The 26,284-nt window shown below is 33.3% G+C and overlaps 1 protein-coding gene across 1 annotated transcript in view; it reads left to right on the top strand.

The window, feature by feature from the left end:
* CNBD1 (cyclic nucleotide binding domain containing 1) overlaps positions 1–26,284 on the top strand; it is a 307,427-nt gene that overhangs the window by 157,743 nt on the left and 123,400 nt on the right. The gene's annotated exons all lie outside the window — the stretch shown is intronic.

Here is a 26,284-nt window from a genome sequence, read left to right as displayed (position 1 = left end):
AGTTTTTCTTGCTCAAGATGGCTTTGCCTGTTCAAGATATTTTGTGGTTTCATATGAATTTTAGGATTTTTAAAAATTATTGCAGCACAATTCACAGTTGCAAAGATGTGGAATCAACCCGAATGCCCATCAGTTCATGAGTGGATTAATAAAATGTGGTATATGTACACCATGGAGTACTACTCGGCCATAAAAAATGAATTAATACCTTTTGCAACAATCTGGGTGGAACTTGAGACCATCCTCCTAAGTGAAGTATTGTAAGAATGAAAAAACAAACACCACATGTGCTCACTATTAAATTGCAACTAACTGATCAGCACTCATGTGCACAGATGGAAGTAAAACTCAATGGAAATCATGTAGGAGGGAGTGGGAAGGAAGGGATAGGTAAAATTATACCTAACAGGTACAATCCACACTATCTGGGTGATGAGGCATGTTTATAACTTTGACTCAAGCAGTACAAATGCAATTCATGTAACCAAAACATTTGTGTCCCCATAATATTCTGAAATTAAAAAATTAAAATAAAATTATAAAATTTTTTAAAAAGTATCCCAAAATAGATAAAGTATTCCTTTGCTAAGATAATTCATAATTTTAAAACATTTCTGTAAATGATACTATTAAAATTTTTAAAGAGATTGCATTGAATCTGTAGATTACTTCAAGTAGTATGAATAATTTAATCATATTAATTCATCTATCCAGTACATGAACATGTGATATCTTTCCATGTATTTGTTTCTTCTTCAATTTCTTTTATGTATATAGTTTTCAGTGTACAGATCTTTCACATTGGTCAAATTTATTCCTATGTAGTTAATATATTAAATACTTTTTTTGTTGCTATTGTAAATGATATTGTTTTCCTAATTTCTTCTCCAGATATTTTGTTGTTAGTATATGAAAATGCAATGTATTAAATATTTTTGTATGTTGCTTTTATATCCTGCAAATTTACTAAATTTGATTATTCTAGCAGTTTTTTTGGTGAAGTCTTTAGGATTTTCTATATATAAGATTATGTCATCTGCAAAAAGTGACAATTTTATTTTCTTTCTGATTTGGATGGCTTTTATTCATTTTTATTGCCTAATTGCTCTGGCTAAGATTTCCAGTACTATGTTGAATACAAGTTACAGGAATGAATATCCTTGTCTTATTCCTGGTCATAGAGGAAAAGCTTTCAACTTTTTATTATTTAGTACGTTAGCTGTGAGCTTGTGATATACAGCATTTATTGTGTTGAGGTACATTACTTCTTTTTTGTATTTAATTTTTTTTTAATGTCAGCATATTATGGGGTACAAATGTTTAGGTTACATATATTGCCCTTACCCCACCTGAGTCAGAGCTTCAAGTGGGTCCACCCCCAGACAGAGCACACTGCACCTGTTAGGTGTGTATATACCTATACCCTCCTCCGTCCTCCCATCTGCCTGACACCCGATGAATGCTTTTACTATATGTGCACTTAAGTGTTGATCAGTTAATACCAATTTGATGGTGCGTACATGTGGTGCTTGCTTCTCCATTCTTGGGATACTTTACTTAGTAGAATGGGTTCCAGCTCTATCCAGGATAATACAAGAGGTGCTAGATCACCATTGTTCTTTGTGGCTGAATAGAACTCCATGGTACACATATACCACATTTTATTAATCCACTCATGCGTTGATGGGCACTTGGATTGTTTCCACATCTTTGCAATTGTGAATTGTGCTGCTATAAACATTCTAGTGCAAATGTCCTTTTTTATAGAATGTCTTTTGTTCTTTTGGGTAGATGCCCAGTAATGGGATTGCTGGATTCAATGGTAGTTCTACTCATAGTTCTTTGCGGTATCTCCATATTACTTTCCACAGAGGTTGTGATAGTTTCTAGTCATAGACTTAATTAAATCATGTTTGCATTAAATGTGGTCTTCCAAGGACTATGTCAATTTGTTAACCCAGAATAAAACTGATTTTTCATAATTGTTATTAGGGATATTTCCTGAATTTTCAGTTCAATTAATATTTGTAATTTAAGATACTTACAAGAGATAATTTTTATTCTTCTTCTTATTATTATTTCTGGCTTCATATTTTATGAAAAATCAGGACAACCATAAGCCGTTTAGATAAAATACTTTTAAAATACATTACTTTCTTTGTTCTTCCTTAGAAAGAATGACAGGATTAGGAATAAAATTATATTTAGAAGCAGGTTTAAGCCCTCACATTAACCTTGAATTCTGGGGCTCATGTTCTTTAAATTAATAATGGGAAAATACCAACTGTATAAATGTACACAGTAGTTGTTAAGGTTAAATGAGGCAATACAAGCAAACATTCTCTAAAAAAGTTAAAGTGCTATTCAAATGTTAATTATTTTTATTGTCATATATATTATTTTCCCTTAGAGGAAACAGAGAAAATTAAAGGGATATAAAGTAGAAGTAAAATGTAAAAGGCAACATTGAGGAAATAATCATTATGATCCAAATTACAACTGTATAGCTAGTTCTGCTACTTCTCAAGAATAGACTCTTGCTATGTCAATGATTTTATTTCTAAGAAACTTCACAATGTTGAAAATTAATTTATAAAATAATTATTCTGATGGGAGAAAAAGATTGGGAGATGAAGAATTTCATTCTCAAAGTAATGAAGTTTTTTTTTGCAGGGATTTTAACACTGAAGATTTTCTTTTTTATTAGCACAATTGCATGGTTCTAAATACTACACATCACTGAACAAATTCAGCAATAATAATGTATATCAGCATCTGCTCAAGAATAATAGCTTTTCTTTTTTTTAAACCACTGATACAGAGATTAACTCAGTGCTTCTTATAAATTATTAATATCTTTCATGTTTTATAATAAATAAAATACAAAGCACTCAAGCAAAGTTTTATTCCTACCAGCTGTAGCTTTCTATTTTAATTGCATTCTAACCAGTAGTTATGAGATAAATGTAATTCATATTCCTTAGTTAATTGATAGTTATATTAAAATTTTAAAATCTTGTAGAAGGATTGTTGTACATATTATAAAATAAGCATAGTTTTTGAATATATTAGGAAAAAGAAAGCTATGAGGGACATTTGAACAAATAGGAGGTTTGGGTTTACATGGCATGAGCCTGGGTCGTTGCAGAAATGTACATAGAGAAGATACATACGATAATGTATTAATGAAAGACATTAAAGTAAAATTCACTTGCTTTAAGCAAATTGACAGTCATGAAGCTTGAAAGCAAATGTGGGGGAACTTATTCACAGATGGAAATAGTTTAAGGAAAAGGTGAAATAATTTATCTAATAAGTATTTATTGAGCTTCTTCTAAATGACAGGTGCTGTTCATGTTACAGAACCAAACACATACAGTCTTCATTTTGCTTTTATTCTAATGGGGATAAATGATGGTAAAAAGAAGAAAATGCATGATATATTGGAAAGTGATTAGTGTTATGGAGAAAAATTAGTTGAATTATGAGTCTTGTTAGGAGTAGACGTGGACAATTCAGGATATTTAGAAGTACTCCAAGAAAGCCTCACTGAGAAGCTGACACTAAGCAGAAACACAAAGGAAGTGAGAGGGCATGAAGTACAGATACCTGGAGAAAGAACTTTTGAAGCAGAGGAAATAGGAAATGCAAAATCCAAAGGTGGGAGTTTGCTTGGTATGCTTGAGGGACAACAAGAAGACCAACATGATTTTGCCCATTGTAAACACTTGGCCTTTTTTACTTGGAGCCTGATGGAATCTAGGGACAAACCTGACTTACATTCCCCTGGCTACAGTATGGAGCAAGGGTATAAACAGGAGAAACATTTAAGAGATTACTACATAAATCCAGGTGAAAGATGAGGATTGGACCAGGCTTGAAACAGGAGGATGAGATGTGGTCATTTCTCTTGACTCTGCCTTCAAAATATACTTAGAATATAAATGTATTTCACAGAACCAAAGGGCAGAGATTCAGTAGACAACTAGATGGCAGTAGATAACTAGAACCAAAGTCTTGAACATTTCTTCTACAGAGAAGTAACTGCATCCCTGAATAATTGGTTTCCATAACACAGAAGGATTTAAAGACTTAGAATCATTGAGTTAAAATATGTAGGAAACTTTGAAGAAATACTTTATCACATTTGGAGTTAATTGGAGAGAGCAGACATTCATAATACATAGAATTTGCTTTGTAAACTGCAGTTTTAAAACATTAGATATTAGTATGAGGACTGTTAAAATATGATTATGACTTTGAAGAGAAATAATTATTTTGAAGATATTATTTAAAAAGTAGCTATATTTAATTTTTGCTATTTTAAAGAAGGATTTAAATGTGGTTCTCAATATAAAGGAAAGGAAGAGAGGGTTTAAATATCTTCCAAAAGATGAAATTCAAAGTTAATGTAAAGGATTTTTTTTTATGTGATGAATTAGTGAGACATGTAAGCAGAAAATTCTATAAAAGAGTTCAAAGAGAGAAGTAAGTAAAGATTTACATCTCTGAGTCACTTGCCTACAAATAGAAGGTATATATGAGACTTCTCAGGAAATGCATGTACAAAAAAATAAAAAAAAAAAGGTACCCAAATCACAGTTACCACATCTCCTGAAAATTTTAGAAAATATAGGGTGGAGAAAAACTTAAATTATTTATTGTATTTTGAATGAGTTGGTTGTTTGTAGGTAGAAATAATGAATGATTTTATTCCACAGATACATTTTTTAAATGTATTTTGGCAAATAGGTATTGTACGTTCTTGTCATCAGCTTTCACTCATTTATTGCTTTGTATTAGTTCTAAAAATATTTTTTCCAAATTACACCTAATATGTTATATTGTGTGTTGTCTCTTTTAATTACAACTTTATTACTACTATATGCACATAGTTTTCACTCTAGACAAAAAGCAATATTTTAAGTTGACATTTCATGTTTTTATCTATACAATGAATAAATATTTGCGTATGTCAAAAAGAATCTCCAGAGGTGGTAAGAGCTTTAAATTTGCATATATTTTATATATTACATATTAAAGAGAATTTATAATTTAAAATAATTTAGTCACAGATTTCATGTTTGACTCGCAGGCTATGTTTTATGTCCAAGGGAATGGGAGAGAAGATTAGGAAGTGATTTTGTAGATTTCAATTAACGCTACTATTTGTAGGTCCACTTTTTTCTTCATTTTATTTGCTACAGAAAGTTAAGAGGCTCTTTGAGATTCTGCAAAGCTAGTGAGTCACCTCCTCTGTGGCTGAGTCCTCTCCTAATCCTCTCTGGGCTTTGCATTTCTCCACTCTATTTTCCCTCTCCATACTTTTCTGTCCATATTCTTCCCTCAGAAATGTGATGTAATTTCTTATCAACTGATGACATTCTCCCTTATCTCCTTGATGTTTCAGTATTATTTTTGTATTTCTATTGTAATTTTATTTTTAAATTTATTTATTTTTAATTTCAAAAGCTTAAGGGGGTACAGGCATTTTTGTCATATGGATGAATTATGTAATACTCAAGTCAGGGCTTTTATCATGCCTGTCACCAGAATACTGTATATTATACCAATAGGTAAATCTTTATTACTTACCGCCTTACTAGCCTCCCCACTTCTTAGTTTCCAACATCAATTACACCACTTTATGACTGTATATACTCATGATTTAGCTCCTGCTTATTAGTAAGAATGTGCAGTATTTGCTATTCTATTCCTGACATACTTCATTTAGGATAACAGTCTCCAGTTCCATCCAAGTTCCTGCAAAAGATATTATTTCATTCCTTTTTATGGCTGAGTAATACTCTACGGTATATATACGCCACATTTTCTTTAGCCACTCATCAGTTGATGGACACTTAGATTGATTCCGTATCTTTGCAATTAACAGTTGTTTTACAATAAACATTCAGATTTAGGTGTCTTTTTGATATAATGACTTCTTTTCATCTGGGAAGATACCCAGTAGTGGGATTGTTAGATTGAATGGTATATCTATTTTTAGTTCTTTGAGGAATCTCTATAGTGTTTTCCATAGAGGTTGCGCTAATTTACGGTCTCAACAACAGTGTATAAGTGTTCCTTTTAAACTGCATCCACACCAACATCTATTATTTTTTGATGTTTTAGAAATGGCCATTCTGACATGGTAAGGTGGTATCTCATTGTGATTTTAATTTGCATTTCCCAGATGGTTTGTGATGTTGAGCATTTTTTCATATGTTTTTTGGCCATTTTTTCATCTTCTTTTGAAAAAAATATGTTCATATCTTTGCCTATTTTTTGATGTAATTATTTAATTTTTTTCTTTTTGATTTGTTTGAGTTCTTTGTAGATTCCAGATAGTAGTCCTTAGTTGGACTTACAGTTTTCAAATATTTTCTCCCATTCTGTATGTTGTATATTTACTCTGTTGATTATTTACTTTGCTCTACAGAAATGTTTAAATTTAATTAAGTTCCATTTATTTTTGTTGTTGCTGTATTTGTTTTTGGGATGTTAGTCATAAATTCTTTGGCTAGGTTGATGGCCAGAAGAACTTTCTTACATTTTTTTCTAGAATTTTCATGGTTTCAGGTCTCATATTTAAGTCTTTAATCCATCTTGAGTTAATTTTTATATATGGTGAGAGATAGGGATCCAGTTTTATTTTTCTACATGTGGCTATCCAATTTTCCCAGCACAATATATTGAGTAGGCCATCCTTTCCCTAGTGTATGTTTTTTTTCTGCTTCATTGAAAATCAGTTGGTTGTAGCTATATGGCTTTATTTCTGGAGTCTCTATTCTGTTCCACTGGTCTATGTGTCTACCTTTATATCAGTACCTTGCTGTTTTGGTTACAATAGCCTTGTATTATAATTTGAAGTCAGGTAATTTGTTGCCTCCAGATTTATTCTTTTTGCTTAGGATTGCTTTGGCTATTTGGGCTTTCTTCTGACTCCAGAGGAAATTTAGTATTGTTTTTTCTTGATCTGTGAAAAATGTTGGTATGTTGATGAGATTTGCATTGAAACTGTAAATCACTTTGGGCAATATTGAGATTTTAAGTGTTGATTCTTTTAATCCATGAGCATGGGATGTTTTTCCATTTGTTTGTGTCATCTCGGGTTTCTTTCATCAGTGTTTTGTAGTTCTCCTTGTAGAGATATTTTACCTTCTTGGTTAAGTGTATTCCTAGGTATTTTATTTTCTTTGCAGCTATTGTAAATGGTATTGAATTCTTGATTTGACTCTTATATTGGCTGTTATTAGTATAAGAAATGTTACTGATTTCTGTGCATTGATTTTGTAATCTGAGACTTTACTTAATTTATCAATTTTAGAGGTCTGTGGAGGAGTCTTTAGGCTTTCCTACATATGAGATCATATTGTATGCAAACAGGGATAGTTTAACCTCCTCTTTGCAGAATTGGATGCCCTTTATTTCTTTTTCTTGACTGATTACTGTGGCTAGGACTTCCAGTACTATGTTGAATAGAAGTGGTGACAGTGGACCCCCTTGTCTTGTTCCAGTTCTTAGGGGGAATGCTTTCAATTTTCCCCAATCAGTATGATGTTGACTGTGGGTTTGTAATAGATAGCTTTTATAATTTTGAGGTATATTCCTTTTATGCCTAGTTTGCTAAAGATTTTTTATCATGAAGGGGTGCTAGATTTTATCGAATTCTTTTTTTTCTGTATCTATTGAGATATGGTTTTTGTTTTTAATTCTGTTTATGTGGTGAGTCACATTTGTTGATTTACATATTTTCTACCATCCTTGCATCCCTGGGATGACACCCACTTGATCATGATGGATTATCTTTTTGATGTGCTGTTGGATTCAGTTTGTAAGTATTTTATTGAGTATTTTTGCATCCATGTCCATGAGGGGTATTGGTCTGTAGTTTTGTTTCTTTGTTGTATCTTTTCCTGTATTTGGTATCAGAGTGATACTGGCTTCATAGAATGATTTAGAGAAGATACCCATTTTCTCCATGTTATGGAAGAGTTTCAGTAGGATAGATGTCAGTTCTTTGTAGTTCTGGTAGAATTCAGCTGTGAATCCATCCTAGGCTTTTTTTGTTGCTGGGAGAATATTTACTACTTTTCCAATCTCACTAACCATTATTGGTATATTAAAGATTTCTATTTCTTCTTGATTCAAGTTTGGAAGGTTGTGTGATCCCCCAAATTTATCCATTTCTCCAGATTTTCTAGTTTGTGTGGATAGCGTTTTCATAGTAGTCTTGGGTGGTATTTTGTATTTCTGTTGTATCAATTGTGATATCTTATTTTTCATTTTTGATTGAGCTTATTTGAATCCTTTCTCTTCTATTTCTGATTAATTTAGCTAGTGGTCAATCAAGTTTGTTTACTTTTCGAAAGAACCAACTTTTTGTTTCATCAATCCTTTGTACTGTTATTTTTTTTTTTCATTTCAATGTCATTTAGTTCTGCTCTGATCTTTGTTATTTCTTTTCTACTGTGGGTGTTGGGTTTGGTTTGTTCTTCTTTTTCTAGTTAATTTATGTGTGTCATTAGGTTGTTAATTTGTGATTTTTGTTTCTTTTTGATGTAAGTATTTAGGTGCTATGAACTTCTCTTTTAGTACTGCTTTTGTTGTATCCCAGAGATGTTGGTAGCATGTGTCATTTTTATTGTGCAATTTAAAAAAATCTTTTGAATTCCATTTTGATTTCACCATTGACCCACAGATCATTCAGCAGCAAGTTGTTTAATTTTCATGTGTTTGTGTAGTTTTGAGAGTTCCTCTTGGAATTGATGTCTAGTTTCATTCCAGTACGGTCTGAGATGATACATAGTATGATTTCAATTTTTTTTAAATTTTCTGAGACTTCTTTTGTGATCTAATAACATGATCTATCTTGGAATATGATCCATGTGCTAATAGAAGATTGTATATTCTGCAGTTTTGGAGTAGAATGTTCTGTAAATGTCTGTTAGGTTCATTTGTCCTGGATTCCTATTTAAGTCTAATGTTTCTTTGATGATCTGTCCTGTTTTATCAGTGGGGTGTTGAAGTCCTCAGGGATTTTGATGTTTTTATTTATTTGTTTGCATAGATCTAGTAGAATTTGTTTTATTAACCTGTGAACTCCTGTGTTAGGTGCATATATATTTAAGATTGTTATGTCTTCTTGCTGAATTGCTCTCTTTATCATTATTTAAAGACCACCTTTGTCTTTTTTTTTACCATTGTTGATTTAAAGTCAGTTTTATCTGATGTGAGCATGACTACACCTGCTCGCTTTTGGTTTCTATTTATGTGGAATACTTTTTGCCATCTCTTTACCTTGATTTTATGAGTCTTTATAAGTTAAATGGGTTTCTTGAAGACATCGTATATTTGGGTTGTGTTTTTTAACCCATCCTCCAGCCTATATCCTTTTTAGTTGTGAATTTAGAGCATTTTAAGTCAATGTTAACATTGATATGTAAGATATTGTAACAGTCATCATGTTGATTGCTATCTAGTTGCTGTATTTTTTCCATTGTATTATTGTTTTATAAGAGCTGTGAGTTTTTACTTTTGGTTCTTTTACACTGGTGGGTATCAACTATTCTTTTCAGTAAGTAGAGTATTTTTAAGGATTTCTTGTAATGCAGGTCTTGTGGTGACAAGTTTTCCTTAGTGTTTGCTTGTCTGGGAAAGATTTTATTTCTCCTTCATTTATGAAGCTTAGTTTTACATGATACAACTGTCTTGGCTGACAGTTATTCTGTTTAGGAAGGCTAAAGAGAGGAGCCCATTCCATTCTGGCTTGTGTGGTTTCTCTAAGAAGTCTGCCATTAGTCTGATGTGTTTTCCTTTGTAAGTTACTTGATGCTTTTATCTTGTAGTTTGTAGCATTTTCTCTTTCACTTTGACTTTGGCAACTCTGATGGAGTGTCTTAGAGATGACTTATTTGGAATAAATCTTCCAGGAGTTCAATGTCCTTCTTGTATCCACATGTCTAGCTCTCTATCAAGACCAGGAAAGTTTTCCTTCATTATTCCCTCAAGCAGGTTTTCCATGATTCTTGTTTTTTCTTCTTCTCTCTCAGAGATACCTATAATTCTTATGTTTGGTATTTTACATGGTCCCATAATTCCTGAAGTCTTTATTCATTCTTCTGGTTCTTTTTTCTTCATTTTTGACAGAGTTAATTCCACTGCCTTGTCTTCAAGCTCTGAAATTCTTTCTTTGGTTAGCCTAGTCTTGTTGAATCTTTCCACAATATTTTGAAGTTCCCTAAATGACTCTTTTATTTCCAGAAGTTTGTTACAATTTTTTCTTAAAATATCTCTTTAGTGAATTCTTCATGTCTTGAATTAATTTATTGTCTTCTTTGTGTTGTTTCAACTTTCTTATTAATCCCATTGAGCTTGCTTGTGATCCATGTTCTGAATTCCATATCTGACATTTCAGAAGTTTTCTTTTGGTTGAAGTACATTTTTGGAGAACTAGTGTCATTCTTTGGGAATGTTGAAAGAGCCTATTTTTTTTCATATTGCTAACATTATGAAATTTTGCTGGTTCCTTCTCATCTTTAATCTCTTCCTCTCAGCTCAAAACTAATAGCTTTGTGGTACATCTGTTCTCTGCTGGGAGCTCTGTTGCTCAGTCAAGAGAGGGAGAGGTCCCTGGATGGCATGCCTGAGACCTGCTCCAGAAGATTGATCAGGCAGCAGGGGGGCAGATGCACTGAGAGTCTGTAACACACAGCTGTCCTCCTGCATCACCCTATTCCCCAGTGTTTTCACAGTCCAAGCCACTACTGGAAGCTTGAGCAGAGAGGAGGGCATCCCTCTCCCCAGAGGTGAGTAGGGTGGGAGTTTGCTCTTCCCAGGTCTCCCTTAGGTGGTGGCAGTGACAGCTGGGTGAAGCTATTTAGATGTTGGCCACAGATTTCAGGGCTGTAGGTATTTGCTCTGCTGAGGTCCGGGGACAGTGGTGACACATGGCAGGGGGCAGTGTGAGGTGGGCAGGGCCACAGTGGTGGGGCAGCATGTGACAGGGAGGGCCATGGCACCACCTGGGGGAAAGGGTTGTGGTGGCATGGCAGCATGTGATGGGTAGGGCTGCTGAGGTGCATGGCACATGGCAGGTCTTGCTGCTAGGCACAGGGTATATGGCAGGTGGGTCACTATTCCTGGGGCTTTCTTTTCACCCAGACTTGGCTGTAGCAGCAGCTGTGGTGCTACCCAGCTAGTGGTAGCAGTGGATGCTGGTGGCCATGGGCAATCACTCTACTTGGAGCCCCTGATAGTGGGGGTGTACACAGCACCCAGTCATGGTGCGTGCAAGAGTGCCTGGCTTCCCTGCTCCCTACCTGGCCCGTCAGGGATGATGGGAATATTGTTATAGTAGAGCAGCCCTTTGTGTAGACAAGGTGCTCTGGGCCTGAGAGCTCAGAATAGCATCAATTGTAGTGATCTGGAATCAGAAGCCAGCAGGACCCTGCTGTGCCTGCTCTCCATTCAATGCTGCTGCATAGTCTCCAATCAGCACCCTGATCAGTCCAGAGGGCTGTAATGGTGGTGGGGCCCCTCGCAGGTCTGTTTGCAGTATTTGCTGATAGAGTGTGGAGCTTCAGGGTTCTTTCTTCTATTCTTTCCCCACATGTACGTTTCTTCCCCAGATGCCTCTGATTCTGCCAAGAGGTTCACCCCTCTTCTCTCTCCTTTGTTTTTGGTGTCTGTAGTCACTTCTCTGATGATTCACAATGCTTTCTCTAAGATGATCCATTTGCAGGTGAACATCTGCTACCAACTTGATCCTCTCCTTGAGAGCAGCGTGTGCCGGCTGTTTCTAGTCTGCCACTTTGGTCCCCCTTATTATATTAATAATTTTAAAGAGTCATTTTTGGGGAAAGGTGATTAACACAGCTATCTCTGAACATTTTTTGAATCAAAAAACATCTATTCCTTTTGTTAAAAGCTATTTTATTGAGTTATAATTAACACACAATGAACTGCACATTTGTAAAATGTATAATTTGATACATTTTACACATGTATGCATCTGTGAAACCATCAATACAATTGAGATAATATATATGTAATAGTGGGATAAAAACTCCATCACCTCCCAAAGTTTCTTTGTGCACTTTTGTAATTTCAAATTTAATTTCTTAATGAGATATATGGCCATGCAAGTTATTTCTTTCTTCACTGGTGATCTTCAATAAATCTGTACATTTAATCAAGGTCATTGAGTTTATTTGTATAAATTTGTTCATAATATTCACTTATTTTTTTAAATATCTAACTAATCTGTAAGGATGTTACATCTGTTATTCCTGATATTGATAATTGGGTTTTTACTACTTTATTCCTGTTTAGTCTGGCTAAAGGTTTTTCAAAATTATTGCTATTCAAAAAAAAACAAAAAAATTAGTTTTTGGTTTTATTATTATTTCTGTTTTTTTCCCTTGATTTCTACTCTGATATTTAATATTCCTTTTTTATGCTTACTTTAGATTTAATTATTCTTTTTTTTTTCTAGAGTTTTAAGGTAGAAATTCAGGTCTCTGTTTTTAGACCTTTCTTCTTTCTAATTTAGTTGCATCTCACAAGTTTTAATATGTTGCATTTTTATGTTAATTTAGTTTAAAATAATTTCAAATTCTCCTTTAAACTTCTTCTTCTACTTATGAATGTGTTATTTAGTTTCGAAATATATTTGGGAATTTTTTAGAGTTTTTTTTATTATTGATTTGTAAATTAATTCTATTGTGGTCCAAGGATATACTTTACATAATACGCATTTTTACAAATTTACTGAGACTTGCTTTATGGTACAGAATATGTTCTATGTACAATTGAAAAGAATGTATATTCTGTTCTTTTTGGGGGGTTGTTCTATAAATATTAAATAGATCAAGTTATTCATGGTTTCTATAGAATTGCTGATTTTCTATTTTTTTCTCAGTTATTGGAAAAGTGGCGTTGAAATGTCTGACTATAGTTTCAGATTTGTCTATTTCTCCTTCAAATTCTTTCAGTATTTACAGTGCCTAGTAATTTTTGATTGGATGCCAGACATTGTAATTTTACCTTGTGGGCTGCTGAATATGTTTTTATCATTATAAATAGTTTGAGCTTTATTCCAAGATTAGTTTATTGGAAACATATTCATCATTTCAAATCTTGATTTTAGATTGATTTAGGCAGGATGAGAACAGCATTTAGTCCATGGCTTGTTTTTTCCTAATACTTAAGTAAAACCTTCATGAGTGGTCAATCCTATGTCCTGTGAATTACAAGGTTTCCACTCTGCCTTTTGGGAATAGGACCTATTACCAGATCTGTATGAACTTCAGATATTATTTTCTCCAGTCTTTTTGGGTGGTTTATTTTCTACCCTGTGATAGTTTCTTCACATGCAAGCAGTGATCAATATTGACTAAAGACTCAATAGATTCTCTTTGAAAATCTCTGGTGCTCTCTTTCTCTCCTCTCTCTGAATTTTGTACTCTGCAATATTTTTTTTATTTGAACTCTGGCCAATGTAACCTCCCCTGACTCTCATATATTTCCTCAATTCAGGAGAGTGTCTGTGTTCCTCCATCCCATGCTACAGCATAGATATTTTTTCTCTTCTGTGTACTAGGGAAATCATAGATCTTACCTTTATTGCTTCCTTGTTCCCACAATCACTGTTTGTCTTTGCCTGATAATCAATATCTGCAAAACTATTATTTTTTATGTTATCCGATTTTTAGTTGTTTTGGGCAAGAATTTAAATCTAGTACCTGTCAATCCATCTTTCCCAGAATTGGATGCTTAGAAGTGTTTATTAAAATTTTAAAATTCCTGTAGTGATTTGAATTTATTTATAACTAAATATTTACTTGATGTGCTCATTTGGTATATCTTACTTTTCACCCTAGTTCGTTCTACTAAACTTTTGCTTTTATAGCCTTCCTCATTTCAATAAATTCCATCATCATACTTATAATTTCATAAGCCAGTAACTTGATAGTCTTCCAAAGATTTCTTCTGTTTTTACCCAATATAATCAAGCACCAAGAATACTTCTTGACCATCTCCTAAATTACAACCATCATTCCAGTTCCATTCTCTGCTGTGTTCCTATCCATCATGCCCTCTCAATATCCACTTCAACATTCTCCAAAGTTAAGAGAAACAAAAAACAAACAAACAAAAATAAACAAGGAAGAATTCTTCTAAAAAAATTTGTATAAGCTGCTTAGAGAAACACAATAAAATAAACCCTTTGAATCTGATTTTGATCAATGAACCATAGTATAATGTTTTTATTTTAAATTTATTATAAACTTATTTAATATGTTAAATTCATTTTTGAGTATCCATTTTATTTTTAAATTATTTATTTAAATAAAAATTTCCATTTTAAATTTGTATTTGAAATATACAGTGTAAATAAGTTTTCAAAAATATTTTGAGTGGCTTCTGCTAAAGGTTATGAAAAAATAGAATGAGAATATATTAATGACCTTAGCTAACCTAGTTGATCTGTCTTATCATTAAATGTAGGTCAGAGAATTTGGGGCAACACAGAAGAAAACAAAAATGCATTAATTATCATCGATTTAAAAAATCAATTCTTCAAGTGTCAATTTTTTTCCTGCCAAGAAGCAGATATTAAAGTATATAATTGATAATATCATGCAATATTTTAGTTTTATTTTTTACTCAATACTTAAAAGTTTTCTCTATATAGCCATTTTCTTTTCAATCTTCAAAAAGGCAACATTTATTAAATTATATTAAAAATTAAAATACTGACATAGGTACATTTCAATATCTGTAGATATGTATCTACCTATGTACTAGATACTGAAGTATATCTATATAAACATTTTAAATACATATGTACATATTTCTCTTTAATTCTATCTATCTGTGTGATATATTACCTTTTATTTCTTTGCTATGTAGATGTTTTCTCACAAATGATGAAAGGCATAGAGCTAAGCTATTCAAATTTAAGTTTGTGAATTTCCATCGTTATACTTTAGATGAGGATAGAGCATGCCCTAAAAAAATATATGCTAAAGAAGGAGTAATAGATTAATTCTGACTTTTAGTGTATAAGCACTCACACATGCGCACATACACACACACACAAATACATAAAATTTAGCATTTTGACAGTAGCTGAAATATAGTCACCAATTCAAGACACTAAACATAACAGATTATTTTGGACTGGAAATATTTTAAGCTAGCTTTGCCAGTTAGCCATCCTAACAAAGATAATCCTCTAATCATAATAATCAGTAAAACCGGTAATATCGGTGTTACTCCCATGGAAGGGTGAATTGCCTGCCTGACATTGAATTGTATTGCTTTTTTATTGACTCTTAAGTTCACTAAATATATTCCAAATTAATTTTTAAAACTTGGATCTGGAATTGCTCATTACATAATCTACTGTAATATCCTTCTAACTGATCTCAGTGCATTCATTTTACAATACCTTAATCCATCCTTCTCTCTGTAGCCAGAGTGAACTTTCAAAAATGTAAATCTGCCTAGTTATTCCTTTTAATAAAGTCCTTGGATGACTTTACTTTTCCTAATGACAAAGTCTAAAATTCTTAACAAGGTTTATAATGCCCTGTAGGATTTTACCTTGCCTACCATTTTAGATTCAATTTATGTCCAATTTCCTCTTTGCCCTCTCTGCTCTAACCACACTGGGCTTTCTTCACAAAATATTTCTTGAATAGTTGGACTCTGAATCTTTGTAATTCCTTATTCCTGAAACACTTGCTGATATCCTTCCCTTTTGCATCCACTACCAACTTATTGGTCAGGTGTCAGTTTATACACCACTGTCTCTGGGAAACATTTTCTGATTCCTGCATTTCCCCAGACTGGGTTATGTCTCCCTGTTACTTTCCATGGCACACAGTACCCTGCCTTTTGTAATGCTTTCACACACCTGAGTTGTCTTTAATGCCTGACTTCCCTTCTGAATTTTAAATTGTGTGAGGTAAGGACCGTATCTGCATTTTTCTTTGTTAGACACCAGCATTTAGAATATGACCTCAGAATTAACCATTGCACATACCTATTTGCTGTGTAAATAAATGAATGGTCAGATAGTAGAGGGTCTGTTTTTGGTTGATTTCAAAAATACAAAATATTATGTAGAAGCTATTGTTCACCTTCTGAATCTGACATGGAACAGTTATTATATTTTTTGACCACAAAAAGAGAAATTGTGGAGAATAATTAAGATTTCCAACAAAATTGCTGTCAGTTTCTTTTACAAAGAAATCCATCTCATCAATTTTGTGTCTTAGAAGCAACTCTTTCAAATGCCTAAGCACAAAAGATGTAGGAAGCCTTCAATAAAAGTCAGCTCTAAGCATCTATTTCAGTAATCTGTGATTATTGTGTTTACTGTTGCCAAATGAGTTCAGAAAGTGAGATTACAGGCAGCTTTTGAAGTATTTTGAGAACTTACTTATGTTCTTTTTGTGTGGCTATTGTTAACCACTCAGATCTTGTGGGCTGGGCTTGTCAAAGATTCTAAGGAAGTGCTCTTTGATGTACCTTGCCTGAGGATTCTCAAAATTCTCAGGTTTGGCCTTAGAGAACCAAAAGCACATAGATAAATTAAGCCATTTGCAACTTGTTTTATGACCCACTTCCCTTTTCAAAAAATTTCCAGTTAGCAGACAAACATTTTCTTCAATCCTCTCATTGTGAAATGAAAGGAAATATGCTACTACAATATTCTGTTGGTACACAATGCTTTTAAATTTCTCTCCCTCCAGAAGAAAGAGTCCAGCCATCCTCTCCAAACAACAAAGGAAGTTGTTTGAAAAAATCATAATCTATTTTCTAATTATGAGTTTAAAGAAAAAAGCTTGAAAAGAAGAGTTAAAATTGTTGGCATTAATCTTTCAATTTTCAACGGTGTGTAGAAATAGCAAGGAGAACCCAAATCATGCTGCGCCTCTGATGTGTGCACTCCATGTATGACCAAACTCAATTTCTTGAAAAACTGGTAATGATCAGCATTTGTCATATGAATTTGGATGATCAAATAAAATCAATTGTTATTCTGTTCATTCATCCTTGACTGATTAGGGAATTCAAATGAAAAGTCAGACAGAAGGTGATGTGCATATTAATGATTAATGATTCAAGAAATACTCCAAGTACACACTAGATTCCAGGAAAAGAATTTTACAATGGGTTGCTTGAAAACGTGGGGAAAAGGGAGCCATATAAAAAGATGACATTTGGGGGCAAATCACATTTTCGATAGTTGTAAATATTCTTTAACAGCCTAAATACTGCTTCTAATACTATTAAAGAGATAGAAAAGTGTGCATATGTGCATCCTTTAATTGAAGTGAACTCTTTAGCTGGATTTTTTTTATCCTACTAATCTGTGGCTTACAGAACATTTGGTCAAATGTTATATACCTGCTAAGGCCCAGAGATTTTAGCTCTGCAATTTCTGAATATGTTCATATATCCCCAAACATAGCCTATCGAATTAGAGCAAGGTTTTGAATCCTGGAGGAACTCGTGTCTGTGTGTGCAAGACAAATTTTTTAGGGACAAATATACCCAGATATAAGAGACTCCCAGGTATTCCAGCTAATGTTTCACACATTTATTTCTGCCATTTTTTTTTTCACGTTTTCAATCTGAGCCAATTTCTCCATACCCTCTGATTCAAACTCATAATTTTACTTTGCTCTGTGTTCCTTACTCTGTGTTCTTTTTTTGCTTCCCTACCCCTTTTCATTCCAGATTCAAAGTCTTGCATTTTTTAATCTGGCCTGATTACTGGTTCTATTTTCTTAGTGTTTCTTTTGCTTAATAACTAGACCTTAACTAAGAGGTAGATTCACCCTGAAGATACTAAAGCTTAAGCTTTAGGCTTGTCATTTAATTTGTATGGGTCCCTTCAAAAGCCCTGGGAGAGGCCCTAGAAATGTATTCACACACTCAGAAGTTTCTGTAAAATTTGCAAAAATAAGGTATATTAACTATAATCATGTGTTCTCCCTTTGCCTGCCAACTTTTCTTTTCTTACACTTCATTTTCATGGCACCTGGCATTGGAGAAGCCTCAGGCATTTTGGGCATCCAGTTTAGGGAAAGTTGAGTTAGGGATACATTTCCTTTGGGTCTAGCAGGATACAATTTTTGGTTCTCAGTCATTGCTGTATATGCAGTTATTGCTAGCTGTGCTAGTACAGTAATGGCTATCAGGAATAACCCGTACCACCCACCGTGTAGACCTACCAGCATGTGGACATGGTGCAAACAGAGCCTAAAGCAACCTGGCACCAAAAGTATGTGTGCAGAGGAGTGGCATGTACTTTTAAATGCATGGAGTAAGAATCAAGTCTGTGGAAAAGCTTTTCAAATTTTATTGCCCATATATGAAAGAAATGTGGATAGAGATTTTCCTAAATTTTATAAAAATTCTAAAAATGTATGATGTTACTGATAATGTAAAACTGAAAGAAAAATTTATAAATTATTAAGAGTAATTTTTAAAATTCTATCAACCAAGCTAGAGAGAAGAGTCTATTCTTTCAATCAACATGATATAAAATTATTGTATATAAAGAGGTGAAAGTATGTAAGAAATGCAATAAAAAGTAAGAAAAATAAGTATAATGGAAGAATATAGGCAACTAGTAAAAATACTGTAACATTTTTCTGCATTTGGTGATGTTTTAAAATCATCCAGACTTTAAAACTTTATAATTTGTTGTACTTTCTTCTTTTTCTAAATAATTATTAACATCTGTACCAAATTTTTAAATCATAAATTTGTATTCTTTTAAATTTATTGTATGTCAGACACAACAAAAACTGTAATATCTTTTGCCCCAACTCAGCCCCAATAACTCAAAATAAGTGAAAATCACTGTAATAAAGATTTGATATAGTATAATAGCTAAGAAAGTGGGCACTTAGGTTCTGGAGTGAGACTCCCTGAGATCAAATCCTGACTTCACAATTTATTATCCATGTGACAGTGAGCAAGTTACTTAACATAATTAAGCCTCAGCTTTTCCATTTAAGAAAAATAAGACTGGATTAGAAAGTATAATTCTTCATTGCTTCTTATAATTGTATGATAATAACATAAAGTATAGTGGACAACCAAATAATTGAAATGATAGAATATTGATGTCAAAAAGAACCATAGATTTCCTATAATTTTACAACAGCCCCATGGATTCCTCCTTTTTTTTTCAGGTGTGTGTAGGGGAAGAAGAGGTCTGCTATGGAAACTGACCTATCTGTCCATTCCTTTAACTAGCATAGTCTTGCTTTAACTTCATATACACTCTACGTACGATTTAGTTTGAGCAAAGTGCTCTGTAACGGTACTTGTGTGTGCATGTGTGTGTTTGAATACCACTGCTCTTTTCCAATCTTTGTAGCACAAGAATCATATAATATCCTGAAAATATTAAAAACTGCAAATAAGTAGTAATTTCTTCTCTACCTGACCTTAATCTTATGTATTGGAACTACATGATGTTATTCAAAAGAAAACAAAATAACTTGACCACAGCAAACTCTGCTTTCTAGATCAGAGATTAAGCATTCAATGAAAATAGAAAATAAACAAGAAATGACTGGTACAAACATCAGCTTCCTTCAAATTCTCCAGGATATTAAAGGATTATCAAGTTTCCCGTAGCACATGAGACTAAGCCTTATGTTGATTTTTTTGGTTGTTTATTTTTTGACCAATATTAAAAGAAAGCATGAACTCCAACAGCAGGAGGATGTGGATAGGGAGCTAACACTTGAATTTCATATATCTCTCCCCAAAGATCTGTTTTATTGTTTTAATATTTTTAATTGTAGTTTTTAATTAGAAAAAAATTGACCTCTTTATAACTTTTACTCATAATTGCCAGACAGAATGATCTTAATCCCTCTTTAATTTGACAGCTTTTCAAATATATGAATCAGCTCCCAAATATCTCTACTTCCAATTAAAAATTGGTTTATGATAGGACCTAGATAATCAGCAACTCTGAAATTTGCTTTCACTTTTAGAGACCTTCACTGCCCCTCTGGCACCTCTCCATGAATGAAGTCTTTCTTGCAATCAGAATTACTCCGCTTCATTTATTTTTTTCTTTTCTATTTGTCTACAAAAGAACAAGAAGCTGTCCTGACAGAATTTCTAATACCTAGTGAGATACTCCTTCAAATTAAACAGTCTAAGTGTCTTAAACTAAGCATAAGTAAATAAATGATATAGAGAATGCTCAGCTCCTTTGCTAAAGTATACCCAATAAATTAGAATGAGAGTTTAATGGATGAAATAAAACAAAAGATAATTATTATTTCATGTATAGTCTAGTGTGCAGTTCTCTTGTTCTGAAGGAAGAAGAAACCAGGCGATAGAAATAACTGATGGGATAAATTGACACTTTAAAAGCAGTTAGTTAAAGGAAATAATCTGTAAGAAGGCAACGATTTATGAATCATTAAGTTAAGACTCATAAAATTGAGTGTCTGAAGTGAATATTTTAATTATGGCATCTTTCAATTGTAAAAACAGATCATTAAGAATCATTTATAATCTTGCCCCTAGGATAAGTATATAAGATATATTTAATAACATGTGACCGATATTGTAGGTTTCTATTGTTACCTAGAATTCTGAATTATATGCTTCATATTGTAATAAGCTAAGCATTATTCTTTTGAGAAAATGTTACACTTTAACCATTTATTTTTGAATATTTATTTTTAATTTTTAATATTTTAACTAATGCCATCATGTGTATGTTTCTACATATAATATTTTGACTTAATTTTAAATAATAAAATTGTATGCTTTTCCCCCTCTATTCCACAGTTTATTTATTTATTCTGTGGGACTGAAATTATTCTATTTATATTTAGATTTTTGGGTGTGTGTTTTTGTGTGCATATGTATATGTGAGTGTGTTTGTGTGTGTGTGTTGGCAACATGATTTGCTCTTCACTCAGTAATTTTTAGTATTTTAATTCCTTTTTTACCATCATTAGCTATGTGTCCTTGAAGAAATTGACCTCTTTGATCCTCAGTTTAAATATTGCTTCTTATAACATACTTCATTACTATTTTCTCCCCTTATTTGTACCGAGCGTTCTGATTTACTGTTGTTTTATTGGCAAACGTTCTACCCAAGCTTAATGGCTTTGTTTGTGTCTTGTAATGCAAATTGATTATATTTCTTCAAATTTTAAGCACATTCAGACCAACTATTCCGCTACCCACTGCCACAAGGACACAGTCAATCCCCTTGTACACTTACATTCCCTTGTAGGGAGAAAAATTGTGAGTGAAGTAACTCTGGAAGACTAAGCACTTTTACTAAGGAGCTTAGGTCCTCTAAGAAAGGTCATGTACATCAACTAGCATAAGAAGCTAAACTTCATGTATCCTCAGTATTTAAATTGACTGGAGATTGTATATATCAGAAGACACGATATTGTTAAGAGACAAGTTCAAGGATTTTTTGGATTTGCTTTGTTTTACTCTTCAACCTAGCAGATTAGAGATTGTTAGAAAGATTAAATCTGTTGCAGAAAAATGCAGAAGCTCCATGTCCTTTGCACATCTGAGTAAATTAGTATTAGGGGTAGAGAGGCCTTAAGAGAGTCCTAACCAATTTCTCATGGCCTCAGGGATGTTCCTTGAAGTAGTCACATTCTATTCTTATCAGCAAGAAGTGTGAAGAATTGGCTGAGAGTGAAAAGTCAACATATTTGCAAGAGCTTTAGAAAACACAGATCATGTGTATCTACACAACTGGGAACACTGAGATATTCAGTGGATGTCAACATGGAAGCCAAAGGCTATACGTGATATTCCAACTCAGCAAATGCCAACCCACATAGATATAGGTGGTCAGAAGCCAGATTCCTACTTGTTATGACTCCTTATGAGCCCCTAGATTTGAGGTGATTACTGAGAGAGAAAGAAGTAGCAAAGAAAAACCTGAATTTATTTTGTTTCCTCCTGGAATGCCTGAAATATTTGGAATACACTAAAATTTTGCTATTGGCCATCAGCTAGAATTGGGGCTAGAAATAGGCATAAAGATGAGTTAATGAAAATACAAGGGGAATAGCATCTTTTTACATACCATTATACATGGTCTGATAATTCATAACGCGAGTATTCAAGAAATAACTCCTACTACCGGTAATAGTTCAGGGATTATAGTTTATGAAACATCTCACAATGTATGAGTTTTTCCTTTTTGTTAATCCAGTTTCTCTTATTGTATTGTTTCTTATAATAAGAGGAGGCCAAGAAACACCAATAAAGAAGAAACGGGCATAATATGTGTAAAAGATGTTCCTGACAGATAAGAAGGGTAGAGATTGAGAGAGAAGTGAAGGCCATGTTTAAAGAAGTGAAGGCTAAGTTTTCATACCTGACTGTCTTTATTTATTATCCCAAAGGCAACAAACACGGAGGTGTATTAGACTCAAGAGTTCTGGAGGGCATTTCAGAATTGCAGAGTATGCTGATTATTTGTCAGATTGTAGCTTCAAAAATCCTTAAGACTAGTGCTAAAATGAGGCAATACAAGCAAGGGAGAAAGGTGGTAACAGGAATTGGTGAGTTACCACCACTTCTGTTTCTGTATGGCCCTAATATAATATTCCAGATATGCTCTTGGGTACTTGGGTAGAAAGGCAGAAGGAAAAACCGACATTGAAAAGGAATGGGATTTCCAGAAAAAAGATTAGGTTAGTTGTAGGAAATAATATTTTGCATGTTTGAATCAGAATATGTAAATTATGGAATATATAATTTATCAGTCATCAAAATTATAAAAAATGTAACTTTTGAGTGATTGCTAGGCTCTTAAATATTATTGCTTTTAGCCTAGTGCAGTGGTTCACACCTGTATTCCCAGTGACTTGGGAGGCTGAAGTGAGAAGTTCGCCTGAGACCAGAAGTTTGAGAACAGTCAGAGCAACATAGTGAGACCTTGTCTCTAAAAGAAGAAAATGAAAATGAAAAAAATTAGTCATGCGTGGTGATGTGTCCTTGTAGTCCCAGCTACTCCGGAGGCGGAGGCAGGAGCTATGATTGTGCCACTGCTCTCCATCCTGGGCAACAGAGCAAAACCCCATTTCTAAATAGCAATAGCAAAATTATTGCTTTCAACTTTTTCTGTAAATGGCGTTATCAAATATTTTTGATTGTCCTACCCAAATGGTCACATGCATTTCCCTGACCCCTTGTCATCATTAGGTGCTTTATGTTGGTTTTCAGCTATGGGAAGAAATTATGGGTATTGCTAAAAATCAGAGAAATTTGAATCAATGTCAACTTTCAGAATGGGGGAGTGAGGACCTCTATAAAGCTGTTCCTTCATAAAAGCAATGGAATGTTGGAAAACATTGTCAAAATTAAATTTTTCAAAACTCTGAAAATTAATAAAATGCTTGTGATGATGAGAGTAGCATGTGTTCAAGAAAAGCAACAGAACTTTGGTAAGACAAGTAGAGTTTGTGGCTTTTTATATTGACTTATTTTAATCCTCCTTTCTCCGGTTCTGTGATAGCCTTGAACAACAGTAGCTGTGAAAACCAGCAGCCTTGCAACCACTGGAGGGGGCACACTGGTTAGGAGCTCCTACCAAAGCCTCATTCCCAGAGCATTGCCACAATGTGACTTGACTGGCAGCTCCCTGGAAAAGCCCCATTCACAGGGTACCATTATTATTTGACCCTAAGGAAGAAGAAAAAATTTATTTCCAGAGCTGCTATACTATATTATCTAAAATGTTTCATTTTTAACAAAAATTATGAGATATACAAAGAACCAGCAAAGTATGTGTCATATGCAGAAAACAAAAGCAGTCAGCAGCAATCAATATCCAGGGTATTCAAATGCTGGACTTAGTAGACAAAGATTCTAAATCAAATATTATGAATAGGTTCAAAAAACTAAAGGAAATCATGTCTAAAGAATTAAAAAGAAGCATGACAACACAGAATTAGCTCATCAGCAAAAGTTGGGGGTGTATTTGTTCAAGGCATTTATAGATATCTCTGAACAATTATAAGGTGACTACTAAGCTAAATGAACAGAGATTTAGGTGGCTGCCTTTACTACAGGGTATATAGACTTTACAGAATTAAAGGAAAGTAGGACAATGATGTCTTAAAACACACAGACTACCAATAAAAAGATAGAAACTGCCAAAATTTAAAAAGAGCCAAATAGAGGTTCCATAATTGAGAAGTATAGTAACTAAAATTAAAAAATCACTAGAGGGGTTCAACAACAGATTTGAGCTTTCAGAAGGAAGGATCAGCAAACTGGAAGCTCCATCAAATGAGATTATCTAGTTGGTGGAACAGAAAGAAAAAAGAATTAAAAATATGAATAGAACCTCAGAGACCTATGGGATACCCATCAAGTGAGTATACCAGCATACTTGTAATGGGAATCCCAGAAGGAGGGGAGAGAGAAAAGGGGCAGAGGTATTTGAAGCAAGAATGGCTCAAAACTTCCCAACCTGATGAAAAGTATTAATCAACTCACCCAAGAAGCTCAATGAACTCTAAGTAGTATAAACACAGAGAACTCCATACTTAAAAGCATCATAGTCAAATTTTCAAATTAGAAGGAAAAGAGAATATTGAAAGCAACATGGGAAAATAATGCATGCTGTGAAAGAAATCCTCAAAAAGAATGGAACGACTTCTCATAACATTTAAAGTGCTGAAAGAAATAAATGAAATAGAGAATGGAAAATGAATAGAGAAAAAAGTCAGTTCTTTCGAAAGATCAACAACATGAATAAAATTTTACCTAAGATGACTAAGAAAAAAAAAGAGAGAAGATACAAATTACTAAAAGGAGGAATGAAAGAGAGGATATTAGTACTGGTCTTGCAGAAATAAAAAAGCTAAGGGAACCCTATGAGCAATTCTGTGCCAACAATAATGTAACTTAGAATTGAAGGACACATTCCTAGAAAAAGACAAATAAGCAAAACTGACTAAATAGGAAAAACAAATTCTGAATAACTTTATACAAGGAAAGATTGAATTACTAATTAAAAAACACTTCTTATAAGGCAAATTCCAGTGCTAACTGGCTTCACTGGTAATTTCTGTCAAACTTTTAAAGAATTGATAATTCTTCACATAATCTCCCAAAATAGGAAAGAGGGAGAAACACTTTCCAACTCATTCTATGAAGCTTGCATTAACTTGACGCTAAAACAAAAGAAAGGATCACAAGAAAACAAAACTACAAATGTCTCTTTATGAATATTGACACAAATATACAAAATAGTATCAAACTGAATCCAGTAACATATAAAATTTTCTACCATTACTAAGTGGAATTTATCCCAGTATTGAAAGGTTGATCTAACAGCCAATAATCAACTAATATATAATATAGCATATTAATAGAATAAAGGAGAAAAACCACATGATCTTTTCAAAAAACATAGAAAAAACATTTGACAAAATCCACTCTCACTCAGGACAAATAAAAGTTCTCAACATAATAAGAACAGAAGGGAACTTCTTCAATCTGATAAAGAGAATCAGTGGAAAACTCACAACCAATGTGGTGAAAGGCTGAATGATTTCTCCCTAAGATCAGGAAGAGAGAAAGATATCCACTCTGGCCATTTCTATTCAACATTGTAGTAGATGTTCTAGCCAGGACAATTAGTCATGAGACAGAAACAAAAGTCATCTAGAATGAAAAGGAAAATAAAACTATCTATGTTTGGAAGTAATATGATCTTGCATATAAAATATTGTAAGGAATCTTGTGGATTCAATTCAAATAATAAGCGTGTTCAGCAAAGTTGTAGGATATAAGATCAACATACAAATATCAAATCTACACACCAGCAATGAACAATCCAAAAATGAAATTTAGAACACAAAACCATTTAGAATACCCTCAGAAACATACAATACGTAGAAATAAATTAAATGTAAGACTTGTATGCTAAAAACTGTAAAACTGTTGCAAGTAAAGATGATCTAAGTAAATAGAAAGATATCTTATGTTCAGAAATTGAAAAATTTAATATTGTTAACAGATATTGAACCTAGTCTGCTTGACAGAAGTCCAGCTTTTAAAATACAAAATATACACCATTTTGAAAATGAAGTAATGCTAAAAATTTGGTTAGGCAAATATACACCAAGACACAAATCTAAATAGCTGACAAAATAGAATTCAAGGAAATAAATTGGAAGGAATGAAGATAGACGTTATGTATTGGTGAAGGCAACTATTGCTTTCA

Source organism: Eulemur rufifrons, chromosome 3 (assembly GCF_041146395.1).
Source record: "Eulemur rufifrons isolate Redbay chromosome 3, OSU_ERuf_1, whole genome shotgun sequence".
Lineage (NCBI taxonomy): Eukaryota > Metazoa > Chordata > Mammalia > Primates > Lemuridae > Eulemur > Eulemur rufifrons.
The sequence above is the reverse complement of the archived record's forward strand: the minus strand, read 5'-3'. Positions and strand labels throughout refer to the sequence as shown.